At 46.1% G+C, this 9,343-nt stretch overlaps 1 non-coding gene and 1 pseudogene across 1 annotated transcript; one reads left to right on the top strand and one right to left on the bottom strand.

Annotated features, from left to right (window-relative positions):
• Positions 1–689: 689 nt before the first annotated feature.
• LOC109299690 lies at positions 690–2,345 on the bottom strand (annotated as a pseudogene).
• On the top strand, positions 1,552–1,623 carry TRNAE-CUC. Its single transcript has one exon. It is a non-coding gene; the product is annotated as a tRNA-Glu (tRNA).
• Positions 2,346–9,343: the final 6,998 nt, after the last annotated feature.

Raw genomic sequence — 9,343 nt, forward strand, 5'->3', positions numbered from 1 at the left:
CCACCTTCTCCAGCCTCTGGCACCCAGCTTCCCCCTGGCTCCTCTCCCCCCCCCCACCTCCCCTTCCCTGCTAGCTGTTGTGGGGGCCAGATAGTAGTGGAGAGCCATCACTGCGACCCCCCTCTCCCTGCTTCTCTCCCTTCCTTTCCTGCAGCCTGGTCCAACAACAGCTGCCACCATGACCCCCCTGCCTCATGCCCACCTGGGCTTGTGCAGCCTCCTTCCCTCCCCACCACCTCCCCCTCCCTCCCAGCTGCTGTTGGGGCCCCCTTCCCACTCCCCACATTCCCTCTCTCCTCACCTCCCAGCCCTGACAACAGCCAGGACCGTGAGCCCCTCTGCCTGGCTCCCCCTCCCTCCCTGCCAGCCACCTCCCCATCACCAGTCTGTCCTGGGGGGGCATCGGGAATGGGCATCAGAGGCAGCACTGCCACCACAACCCCCACTCTTCGCCCTCAGGCAGGGAAGTGTTGGGAAGCCCCACTGCCGGGCTCTGTGTTCGCTGCCACCACAACTTCCCCAGCAGCAGCTCAAGCTTAGGCCCCTGCAACCAATCACAACCCGTCCTCTTGGTGGCACGTGTGCAGTTGCCCAAAAGCGTTAGGGACACACACACAGATGAAGCCCTGTATTATATTAGAATGATTTTTGGAGTCAGTGGGAGTTCTGCATGGAGAGATTCATAGCTATTAAATGTATACATCCTGTGGAAGAGAGGGATTGAAACCAAAGGGAAGTATGCACCTGCCCTCACAGCTATGCCCAGGACTCATTGCTTTTGTTGCTTCAGCTGTGAAAAATATCTGTACTCTGTGCGTGCATAGTATATCACGTATATAGAATATATATATATATAGTCAATATGTGGCTAGTATATAGTGTATGCATGTATGTGTTTATTCCCCCCGTTGCTTTTGCTGCTTCAACTGAGATAAATGACTATACACGCACACACTATACCACTGTATATATACTATACACATTATATATAAATTCAGGGATCAGGGAAATGCCAGCGGTCTGGAAAGGCTCAATTCAGCGCCCCCCCCGGTCTCGTCGTCCCTGCTATGCTTGCAGCCCCCGGCCCGGAGCTCAAGCCCGCTTTGACTCTGGGCCTCCAGCACAACCCCGCGCCCCGGCAGCAGGGCTGCGCCGCCCGCAGCGAGCAACCACGCGACAAAGCCACCTCTCCCCTCCCCAGCTCCTTCGCTTGCGCTGAGCTCCGCTCCGCTCCCGCTGCTACAACACCCTCCACCGCAGAGCACCCCCACACCGCGCCCTACTGGTGCTAGCCTACCCCGCCCTGCGAGCCGCTCTAGCTCTTCCCTCCCAGGCCCTGGGAATGAGCCCACTACCTCCCCCCCGCTTCTCGCGACAGTGGTCCCTCCCTGCAGGGGGGAGCGGCGCGGCACTCAGGGCGGAGCGGCGCAAGGGGCTGGGTCACGGGGGTGGGGCTCGAGTAGGGTTTACGCAACAATGACTAATGACATAACAAAAGAAGGGGTGGGGCTAGAAAGCAGAATTTGCACACGGGCAAAAAAAGCTACAAGCTCCCTGGTGGTCTAGTGGTTAGGATTCGGCGCTCTCACCGCCGCGGCCCGGGTTCGATTCCCGGTCAGGGAAGATACTTTTCCCCCTCTTTTTTGTGTTGCCTCCAGTGGAGACAGCTGCACTGGCGGGGGGACCCTGACTGCATCCCTTTGCACGGGGGTTGGCCGGGGCAGAGCACCAGGGACTCCTGGGTCACCAGCTGAGTTGCTTGTGCTCTTGGAGCTGGCTGAGCAGGGCCTGCCCCTTGGGGTCCTGTTCAAACAGGCACAAAGGGCACCTCTATGCTGCCTTTGGGCCACAGTTTGTACCACACTTGGCACAAGTGGTCCCTGCTCTGTGACTGCGGCTCCTGGGCGCCAAGGCAATGCACATAAACACAGGAATGGGGCTGGGGGGCACTGTGATAGAGGTCCATAGCACCCTGAGGGGTGCCCACCAAATGAACAGGGTTCTGGTGCCGCAAGTTGAGCTGCGAAGCCATACAGAGCGTGACCCTGGCACTTCAGCATGTAGACCATGCCTGTGGCAGTCACGGTCTTGCACTTGGCATGCTCAGTGTAGGTGAAGGCATCTCTGTCACAGGTCATGTTCTCCAGGAAGACCTTCAGCACCCCACGGTTTCCTTGTTAGATGAAGCCAGAGATGTGCTTCACGCCACCACAGGCAGCAGATGGATGGCTTGGCTTGGCTTGGCTTGGCTTGGTAATGCCCTGGATGTTGTCATGGAGAACTTTGCAATGGCACTTGGTACCTCCTTTTCCCAGCCACTTGCTCCATTTGCTGCAGCCAGACATGGCACAGTATGTGCAGGCAAGGAACTGTTGCTCACCAAGTCCTAGAATACCAGAATTAGGGGGCACCTGCTGCAAATAGTAGGTGACAGGTTTAAAACTAATGAGAACATGGGTAGACCTCGGATTCTGAAAAGGAGAGGGGGTGCAGATGATGTTGTCCATCATCACATATAACACAGAACCCATTTTTCTCCACGTAAATAAAATAAATTAATATGCCAGGGGCCTCAGGCTCTATTATTCAGTTTAAGGATAATTGAAGCAAAACCAAATATAACTTTACTGGAATGAGTTTAAAAAAATAGTCTGCAGGGCTGTGAAATAAGAGCTACCAGGAGCAGTTAACAAACAGCAGAATTGCAAAGTAAAGGCTAGCTTGATAAGTGGAACACCAAGGCTATTAAAAAGGAGGGAGGGTCACTAACACCTATGAATGAAGAGCTTAGAAGGAATTAGGTAGATTTTTAATGAGCCATGAATTTGCCTGAGGCTGTCACTTTTGCCTAAATAGAAATGTTGTCAGAAGGTTAGATTTAAACTTTGGGTGGAGCAGGAATCAAAGCAGGGTGCAAATGGATCCGCCCCTGTGGATCCACCCCTGAATGAGAGAAAGTACTTTTTACACAAAGTATAATTCATTTGTGGAATTTATTGCCACAGGAAGTGGTGGAGTCAGATAGCATAGCCAGGTTAAAAAATGGACTGGATACATTCAAGGTCTATTAATGACTATTGAACAGGAAGAATGGTTGAAGATATATCTTCTGGCATCTCTAATTAAATAAATAGTGGATGCCCAGGAAGGTGTTGAACAGGGGATAGATCACCTGAGAGAGACCTGGTTCAATGCTTGCCCTGTATAGCATCCACTTCTGCCACTGCTGTAAACAGGCTACTGAGCTAGATGAACCAGTGGTCTGACCCAGTATGGCACATCTTATGTTCTTATGAATTATCTCAACTTGATTGAAAAGTCTTCCCGACTCTTGTTAAGCTTATGAGGGTAGTCATGGATTGGAACAGGCTACCTAGAGAACCTACCTAGAGCCTACCTACATAGAGACTGTGGAATCTTCATCTTTGGAAATTTTCAAAAGCAGGTTAGAGTAGACATTGGCTAGGATGGTTTAGTCAGGGATAATCCTGCCTTGAGCAGGGGACTAGATTAGATGACCTTGTGAGGTCCCTTCCAGCCCTGCTTTCATATGATCCTAAGACAAAGCCTAGTACAGCTGAAGCCACACTAACTGACTGGATTTTAATATAAGCCCTCTGGGCCACCAGAGAGTTGCCAGGGTGTAGCTGCGCATTAAAAGGTGCAACTCCCTTTAATGGTGACAGGTAAAGCTGCTCCTTCCACTGGGAGACTATACTTTGGCTTGAAACAAACAATGTGAGCAGTAGCTTTGGTTCAGTTTAGTCTGTAAGGTCTAAACTTTAATCCAATAGTGCATGGATCTGCTTCATAAACTGTATTAACCAAATTTTGTGAGTAAGGAGCCCCAAGCACAAACAAATGGGGGAGAGGTTCAAAGGAGAGCAAAATGAGAGAAAAAAAATGAGAGCAGGAAACGGCGAATTCCAATAGCAAAAAACCCATGAGCTTTCATAATTTCTTCTTTTATACCTAAAATGCCTCCTCTCTCTACACAAGTGACAGTTATACACTTCACGCCACTGTTAAGGCATCAACTAAGTTACAACAGAAGTTGATCATGTTCCTTACATTTCACTGGGATGTGTTAGCAGACTAGTGAAATGATATGTTGTTAAAAAGTCCCCATTTTCCACCTCAGGCAATGATGGGTGGTTTGAGAAGTGGTTGTCATGATGTCCACCCAGTGATGATGGAGATATTACGTTCAGTTTTAATTTACTGGCATTTTTTTACATGCACTTCTGTGGAGTCTAGCCTCCATAGCACCACAAAGCTCCCTTTATAGGCAGCTGGGACAGAATTAAAATATGCAAAACTCTGAAAAAATCCAAACTTTTTTATGCATACACATGGTGTAGCTTTAGGTCCCACCCCTTATATTGTTCTAGGGTTGGATGTATATGCTTCTGAAAAGGGAGGTTACTGTCTTTCTAATAGTAAAAACATTCGTTTTCAGCACTAATGAGTTTTATAGTAGGCAATCTGAAACTTATCACTGATCCAGGCATGAATGTTGCCCATGTGGTCAGTGGTGGCTGGAGACCCACAATACATCCCTTGCCACCACTGAGAACAGTCCAGCTCCATCCTCTTTGGAACTACCCTTAAGTAGTTGAAAACTGCTATTAAATCCCTCCTTCATCTTCTCTTCTCCAAACTAAATAAGCCTAGTTCCCTCAGCCTCTTCTCATGAGTCATGTGCCTCAGCCCCCTTACCATTTTTGTTGCCCTCTGCTACTCTTTCCCATTTGTCTTAATCCTTTCTGTGGTGGGGGTCCCAAAACTGGACACATAAAGCCTATAATCAGCCTCTATGTGGGAGAAATATCTGTGCGCTAAATTGCAGTTCTTGTCCCTTAAACTTTAGATCTGCATCCCTGTTCTCTGCCAAAAAATCCAGCCTAACATCCCAGCTATGTGATTTACTCATGATTTAAAACAGACTGACAAACAAAAAGATGTGTAGAAGAAATGCTTTCTTCTCTTACCACCAAATGTAGAATTCCCTTCGAGAATCACCTTAGTCCAAGGACCAGGTGCAGTTACGTACCGTGGATCTCCAGTGCCCGAAGGCCAATGCTTGCATTTGTGCCCCCCACCCCCGGGCCTTCAGTAGGATTACCTAAAGTCACGTTGTGCAATAAGAACTCGGAAGGGCCTAGCCAGTGCCCCGCACCAGGTCGGCACCCAGGGGCCATGGCCCCCCACCCGTCAGTCTGCCACTGAATGACAAAACAAGGAGCAATGGTCTCACGTTGCAGCAAGTGAAGCTTAGCTTAGAGAGTAGGCAAAACTTTCTCGCCAGGAGAGTAGTAAAACACCAGAGAGGTGCAAGGTCTTAAAAACCTCCATCCTTAGAGGTTTTTAAGACCCAGGTAGACAAAGCCTTGGATGGGATGATCTTGTTGGGGATGTTTCTGATTTGATCAGGGGGTTTGACTATATGAGAAAGGTTGCAAGGTCTTAAAAACCTCTCAGAGAGGTTGCAAGGTCTTAAAAACCTCCATCCTTAGAGGTTTTTAAGGCCCAGGTAGACAAAGCCTTGGATGGGATGATCTTGTTGGGGATGGTTCTGATTTGATATGGGGGGTTGGACTATATGACCTCCTAAGTTCCCTTCCAACCCTCTTTTTCTATGATTCTGTGATTTATATAACCTTAAATAGCAGAATCCTAACTTTCAAACAGGTCACTGCGTTTACTTCTAACTCTGATAAATGCTGAGATGTAAGACCTTCATGCTACAAGATAATTAAGTAAAAAAAAGGTATTTTAAAGGTTTGAAAACATATTGGTTCCAATATTTCAGAAGGTTGTACAGTCGACATAATGGAACCACCATAGCTGGTAGGTCCAAGAGTGAATATATGAAGACAAGTTTAAGGAAGACAGGTCCTTAGCTGGTGTGGATTATTGGAACTCCAATCAATGGTTCTTAATCTGTCTGCAATTTGCTTGAGTACCTTAATTCTTATTTTAGATACCTACCAATATATAAGGATTCGTGTTTGGAGCTTTTAAATTTTAAATTTCAAATTTCCTGTTGCTGTATTTTTAGGCTAGAACACTATTAATTTTCCTCTTTAAATTTCAATTTACAGCCTACATATTAATTTTTTGTGATCATCTTCAAAAACTGTCCATGGCCTTGAACATCAATAAGATACTTAGAAGATGAATGCTTACCATTTGTGGGGGGGTTTCTAAAGACATGGGTTCTACTTGATTTTGCAGCAGTGTCTGAAAGGGGAAGCTACTTAAGTGAATATTCCTATGTGGCTTTTGTGACATAGCTATTGCTATATGTAGGTGTCAGATACCCCATTATTTTTTACTGTCTGCTTTATATTGTGGAAGTAAGGACCCAGTTAAAGTGCTATGCTGTGTAGTCTAGATGAGAATGATCATATATTTATTGGTTCAAAATACCACTTCAGTGTACCACAAGGTGGCATCCTAGTTGCATGACTTTCATTTCTTCCTAGTCACATTCCGAACAAGTTAGTATTAAGAGCACTACTAACTAAATATCTAAAGTAAAAGTGGCATGATATAATACTAAAGAGTTATGCACAGAACAAGGCAGTTTTACATATTATATTTAATAATGGTAAGTTTAATTTAAAGTACATAACTGTTACCAAACCAAATAGTTTCACTCCTCAAAGAACACCAGTTTCCTTGACAGAAACCTACAACTCTATGCATGCAAACTTTAAGTGTTTCTCTTCAGTATTTTTCTTAGAAGGTATGGTTTACAAAAGAGAGGATACAAAGGATTACTATGTTGCTAGAACAATTCTATCAGTATCTACCTAAGGTGCCATAGTATCCAAAAACTTTTCAACCCTAGCAGGTTTAACCTCACAACAGGTTTGTGACACAGGCAAGTAGTAGACTTTACTTATAGATGAAAAGACTACCTAGGGCCACACAGAAAGTCTGTATCAAAGTAAACATAAACCAGAATGTCTGCAAGCTCATGTCCAACACTATCTCTCCACCAGACAAACATGAAAGATCTGGCCAGTCCTGTCCCCCTTTATATTGATCCATAAGGCTAGCAGACCAAAGGGATAAGGTTTGCTCTAAAATGTCACTATTCCATAAATGTTAATTCTACCCTTTTCTGTTTACAAAGAAGATATATTTTTAAGAAAAAGTAGATACTGGGCACATCTATATGAGATGCTTACTGTGCATTAGACTACTAATGCAGTGCAGTAGCTTGGTGGTTAAAAACTGTGCTCATAGCCTACTGCTCAGTGTTATTAGGCTAATGCACACTAAGCATCACAAAATAACCATGGGCTACTGTGCAGTAACTCTAGTTACTGAGCATTCAGTTTATACTTCATTAAGGAAGTACTAAACTAAATACGCGGTATCTAAGGTGCATTAATGAACATGTAGACATGGCTACTGAGACCTGGTCTGATTATCTGGAAATAATGTCTTCTACTCCAGGTGATGGGTCTTAGGAATCCCTTTGGATTTATAGCCTGCCAGGTGGAAAGTGTGCAGTCCTCCTTTTACCTTGTGGTGGGGCTTAGCCCAGTGAATGGCCAGCACTGGGAGTAGGGGAGTACAACCCCGTATTCAGCCTTGAGCGCAATATGCCATTCAGATACAGCCCAAATTGTGAAATACAAGCATGTCTCTCCTGGTTGATAAGAGCCAGTGAAGAACAACTCTAGTCACTGCTAATGGAAATAGTTAATAAAATTCTATCATTTGTCCAACCCTCCAAAAGCCTACACTGGACCTTGATGATTTCTCTAACTGCTATCCGATCACCGATTTGGTGCTGAGCAAACTAACTGGGAAGGAAGGAACCACCAGTCTCTAGCACCGCATGACATGCCTGTTCCTCTCCAAAAGTGCTTATCAACAGGGTCCTGCAGGATAAAATATATCTCCACTCCTGTTCAATATCTACATGAGAGAGAGAATTAGATAACATGGACTTAGCTGCCATTAGTAAACAGCAGGCACTCACCTGTATGCCAATGATATTTATTCTTCAGATGGCAGGAATAGCTGCATAACCAGCCAAAGCAGAGATTGCTGATCAAGGTGTATAAGGTAAAACAGAGCCTTGCTTGGCCCATCTCCACCCAGAACCTCTTTGGACCCAGAAATGTGCAATGGACCTCCTTCCCCACCACCATAGAAAACAGGAAATGGGCAGTATTATGAATCTCTGAAACTGGTTGATCTTAACTTTCAAGTTGAGATTTTTACTTCACAGCCATTGGGCTATAGATAATAATAAGAAGAATGTTCAGCACTTGTATAATATTTTACATATTCAAAACATTGCACATTGATCATTTTCATATAATCTGGTGAGATCGGTCATCATCACATGAATAAAGCATCATCATGTAACTGTACTCATAAGCTACTGTGCAGTAAATTAGTCTACTTCACAGTTAGCTAGTACCTGTAAATATGGGTACTAAACTAACTGCACAGTAGACACTGCACATTAGGGCTTGTGTAGATGCTGACCAGGAGCAAATCTGCTCCCAGTTAGCCACACCAGCATGGGTCCGGGTCTTTGCACTGCTCAGCTCTCGGCTTCCCCCAGGAGCTGGGAGCCAATCAGTGCAGGGACTGGGTGAGTCCCTCTTTGCCCCCAGCCTATTCCTGCACTGTGGGGCTATCAGTTCACCACAGGAGTGGGGAGTTGAGCAGCACAGGGACTGGGGAGCTCTTTCTTTCCTACTCAGCCAGAGGTTGGGCAGGAGCTGTCCCACCAGTGGGGCAGCTGGTAGCAAGCCTCCAGCTGGGCAGGAAATCCATGCTCACTCAGGTGCTGGGTGGGAGCTGTCCCACTGTCAATTCACTGCTGCTGTTTCCCATGTCTGGCAATAGGAGACTGCACTACTGCATTTCTAACACCAAGTGGAGCTCTCTCTGGCTGGAAATGAAAAACACTCCCAGGTTTGCATTTGTTGCTAGTCATGCTGGGAGACTGACAGATCAGTGTCTAGTAGTCTTCAGATAACTTAGTTGTATTATAGATTTCATACACATTAGGGCTGGAAGGGACCTCAAAAGATCATCGAGTCCAGCTCCCTGCCCCAGGGGCAGGAAGTCAGCTGGGGTCATAGGATCCCAGCAAGGTAGACATCCAAATTTCTCTTGAAGGCATTCAGTGTAGGTGCTTGACCCACCTCCGGTGGCAGGCTATTCCAAACCTTAGGGGCTTGGGCAGTAAAGAAGTTCTTCCTTATGTCTAGCCTGAAATGGTCTTGCAAGAGTTTATAACCATTCGACCTCATCATCCCTTGGAGCGCTCTGGTGAAAAATCGTTCCCCCAGATCCTGGTGAA

The sequence above is a fragment of the Gavialis gangeticus genome, unplaced genomic scaffold (assembly GCF_001723915.1).
Source record: "Gavialis gangeticus isolate Ggan-Ray unplaced genomic scaffold, GavGan_comp1, whole genome shotgun sequence".
Classification (NCBI taxonomy): Eukaryota; Metazoa; Chordata; order Crocodylia; family Gavialidae; genus Gavialis; species Gavialis gangeticus.